This window comes from Pinus tabuliformis, chromosome 4_2 (assembly GCF_031772625.1).
Source record: "Pinus tabuliformis cultivar Carrire ecotype Pingquan chromosome 4_2, CPIR1, whole genome shotgun sequence".
NCBI lineage: Eukaryota > Viridiplantae > Streptophyta > Pinopsida > Pinales > Pinaceae > Pinus > Pinus tabuliformis.
The window spans coordinates 627214503-627219330 of NC_142304.1; positions in this window are offsets into that span (position 1 = coordinate 627214503).

The following is a 4828-nucleotide window of genomic DNA, read 5'->3' on the forward strand; positions in this document are numbered from 1 at the left end:
CACATATTGAAAGGAAAATATAAAACCTATGGATGTGAATCTGCAAGACACTTAAGGACACTTGTCATAACCATATAAATTTATTTCAAGAGGTTTGGAGTCAGGTTGAAAGGTTAAATTGTTGATTGTGTAGAAATGCAACAAATTGGCTGCATTACTTCCTCCTTCAGAAAAAGCGCAACAAAAACACAATGAATTCACCATTCTCATACTTTTGATCATCTCCTAGATTTCTAAATGTGTTAGATAGGTGGAAGAAAACCCCTAAAACATTAGACACCTATTAGAAGAAATTTGTTCAAACTACAAACCTCCATTCTTGAAAATCATCACCTACAGAAAGAAAGAAAAACATAGTGATTGAGCGCAACGAAACTTCACTTGCATGGATTTGACCAAGTGTTAACATCTCTAACCGAGAAAAATGGTTGATAGATGATGTTGAAAATATCAAAAACCTTATTTGAACCTCCATACATAAGAAGGAGTGTTGAAACTCTGATCTCACACTCTTCACAAAAACTAAGAACTTGATCTCTATGAGATCAGAGCAACACTTTTCCAAATTGACTAGAATAATAAAAAGACTAAACATGACTTTGATTACTATAGCATATGAATCTAACAGATATGTTTTTATTTTGTAAGAGAATCCCACTTGTGTCTAGAAGCCAAGTGGAAAACAACATGTTTGCAGCAGTATAGGTTTGTAAAGAAGTGGAAGAGAAGGTAAATAACAAAGAGGAAGATGAGAAAGCTCTCAATAAAGAGCATAATGAAGATTTTTTTAACATATTTTTTAATATGAAAATGTTCAAAAGAGCCTGTGAGTTGAAGTTGAAAACAAAGTTATTGATAAGTTTGATGTAGATTTGAAGCCCATTTAAGAATGGATTGGGAATTCAATTGAACAAATTGATGAGAGTCTTAAAGCAGTTCTTGGAACAAAAGAATTAAATGAAATGGTGGACCAGAAAAAGGAGAGTGATTATGATTTTACATGTAAGCCTAATGATAATCTCCAATGTGCAGATTACAACCAAAAAGAAGAAGTACCTGATGATGAAAGTGAAGATAAAGATATGGATGCTTCTTAAGATGAAGAAGAAAGCCTTGAAATAGTCTTTCAGCAATGGAGTCAAGAAGAGATCATATTTGGCTATCAAGAAATATGGCGGAAAGAAGATCAATGATATGAAGTGCAAGAAGAAAAACAAATTTTACAATTTGAAGATGAAGAGTTGCGACAATAGTCCATGAGTGAAACAATTTTGAAGAGGAAGTTGTAGAAAACAAACTCAAAACAAATACATGAGAAGTCAAAGAAAACTTGCAACAACAACAAGTGAATTAATATGGACCTTACAGTAAGAAAGGGTAGCCAAGTATGAAAAAATTTCGAGGGTATAGAATTTGGCAAAAATGAAAAGGAAAATCCAAAGTTGTAAAAGTTTTGAGTCATTGTAAGTCTAGCTGAGACTTAGATGGCCAACAAGCATGTTTAAGGCATAGTTGAGTCATGTTTGGGTTATGTTGAGTCATACAATCATAATTAAGGGGGAGTTTTGGAAATAGTAATTATTCCCGCATGTAGTGCAGTCTATATTAAGAGTGTGAGTTAATTTGAGCCATTATGTGTTAGTTCAAGTTCATTCTATATATGGAAGAGCATAATTTATTGTGAGTTTGCAAGAACAAGTTAGCAGGAGTTGAGTCAAGTCAATCAGAAATAACATGATTCCATAACTGGTAAGTTAAGGTTACATATACACGTGATGGGGTCATTGTGAGATGTGTGTAAGGTATGAGATGTGTGTAAGGTATGAGATCAAGAGCCAAGAGGTATTAATAGAAATTTGTTTTGTGTTTAATTTGTATTTCCTCCTCTATGCCTTTCCATCAATATTTAAGAAAGAAAAATGTGAACAAGTTAACCAAATATTATAAATTATTCCACAATTGAATTAAATGATGAGGAAAAGTAGTTAAATTGTTTTAAATGGATTTGTTTGGTATAATTTGAAAGTGGAAATAATGAAAATTTTTCCCCAAAACACAAAACGCTAGGAATAGCATCCAACTAATAATTCAAGTTATATTTGCAAATGATTGGACTGGGATGTTTCAATGATTATCGTTCTTCTCGTTCTCAATTTAAGAATCCTTTACGAAAGGATTCTACTATATAGAAATCAAAAATAAAATATTTCAGTGATGGTAAGATTTAAATAAAAATTCCAACACTGAAGGAAAACACATTTTGAAGATTTTACGTATCCAAATTCTAACTCATCCTAATTTTCTACCCAAGGTTAACAATTTTGATTTAGAAATACCAATTAACTTGCACTTGCACTTACTGCTGCACGTTTTCTTTCTTACCCTTCAAAATCCTGTTACATGGCCCACGTTCATTAACGCACTTTGTAATTTAGATGGGTTGTTAAGTACAGTCTTTTTCACTTCACTTCAACTCATTTCATTATATGTAAAAGTATTATGAATACCAGGTAGTAGGATTGGATTTTGAATTCATTTTTATTTATTAAACAAATTTTTTTTTTGAGGTTTTGGATTTTTATATTTTTCATCAAGGAAATGTTTAAAATTTTTCCTTTTAAGAATGATGTTTTGATAATAAATTAGCCTCTGGCCAATAAAATTTTAATTACAAAATTTTCTTTCAATAAAAGTTATAAGAAAAAAAACAAAATAACAATAACACAAAAATGATTGAATTTTATTGATCCTTTTTATAATTAGAGTAGTCTTTAAGTAAGATTTTTGAAAAGTTTTCTAGCTTTTTTTCAAGTTTAATTTGTCTAGAATCCCACAGGGATTCATTGTAATCACAAGTTTTATGGGTAAACTCTTCACAATCAAAGTGCACTAAGAGCTTTTTAGGGTTTTGATTCTATATATGCTAGATTCCCACCAAAAATATGCATGAAACTTCAAAAAGTCCACTTAAGGACTACTCCATACTTGAAGTATTTTTCCAAAGTCATCAACAATATTTGGTCAATAATAAATCATTATATAATGTAAAGATTATGCTTATCTACTCTACTTTATGACATTTTAGTCTAAAATCAACTAGTATCATTCTTTATCTAAGCCAACCTACAAAAAATCATTCTATGATATAGAGTGCTTTACTTCTCCTCTACTATACCTCAAAGCACTTTTTAATTTAAAATCAACCAGCTATTCTTCTAATTTGTTTTAAGTTTAAAATTAACCCATCATTGCATGGTCTTCTATGTATACTTTTTTTTAAACCGAACTTACAATCAAGTACTTTTAATCTTTAACAATTAATTTTAATCTTAATTTGATTGTTAATTTGGTTATTGAAAAATTTAAATATAAAAAATAGATTTCGAAATAGAAAATATGTTAAACTTTTCAAAAAGTCACACTTAAAGACTACTCTCTTCAAGTATTGCCTTCACCAAAAGACTGGATATATATTACCTAAGCATGTCATAATAGTGAAAAAGAAAAAAAAACTTATTTTTTTCTTGAACCTAAGTTAGAGTCACTTAATCTATTGGAGGGAAGTACTTAATTTATTTTAGTTTTCCTTTTATGTAATTTGACTAAGTCCAAATGTTTACATAACACGATAAAATAAGATTTGATCTACTTAGACACTTGATAAATCTAAACTTTAAATAAGTCTAAATATTTTAATCATTAATCGTAAATCTTTTAATATATGAAATAAAAAAATAAAAATAAAAAAATAAAAAATAAAAAAAAATTGAAAATTTACTAATATATTTAACGAGAATATATCTATATATATAGAATATATATAGCGACATGCTATTCTACTAGATTAATTGAACTTCATTATTTTACTACATTCTAAAATTTCATTACTTTTGTTGATTTTATAACAGTTTTGTTGTGGAGATACTTAACATTGTTCCATGTATTCCATTTTATAGTTCAAAAGTTTTAAATCTAAAAAAGAGTAAACTACTTGCATTTTAGGAATCAAATCATTTAAAACTATCTTTAACCCACAAACAAAAAATATTATATATAGATTTCCAACCTGTCATATATCAGTGATTAAAATAAACTTGTTAATAATATGATACTTGTAGATTCCGTTTTCCTGGTGTCACTCATACCGATGATTCCTTCGACCTTTTAGGCTGCAATAAAAAAGATATGTTTTTTTCTCTCTGGTCCAAGAAAAATAATTGCAATATCCTCGGACTCTTGTCTTCTCAATTCATAGATATTTTCAACTTTCATTTGTTTCTGACTTTTTTTTTTTAACGTTCATCTTGTTTCTTACTTTTTATGTATTAATCTTTTTATAAGTTTGTATCGCAATGTTTGATCAAGACTTCTAAATTGGTTGTTGAGAAGGTAATGTAGATATAATATGCTTACATTTGATTGTAGGTAGGGTATGGATTCTCTTCCATGAACAAGTATCTTTTCGGACATGTGAGGATGAAAATAGAGGTTGTTCCTGTTGATTCTGCAGGAACCTTTATTGCTTTCTATGTAAGATCTTACTGTTTACCTAAGATGATAATAATTGAAAAGAAACCCCTTAATTCATCAACTCTTAATAAGTGAAATGTGTTTGCAGATGAACTCAGACACATACAATTTGAGATGAATTGAACTTCGAGTTCTTGGGGAGCAGGTCTGGACCGTCGTATACAGTCCAAACCAATATATACACTCATGGCAAAGGTAACCGACAGCAGAGAATAAATTTCCGGTTTGATCCTTCTATAGCGTTTCGCTCATACTCTATTCTATGGAACCATCATCACGTCGAGTAAGTCTAAATTCA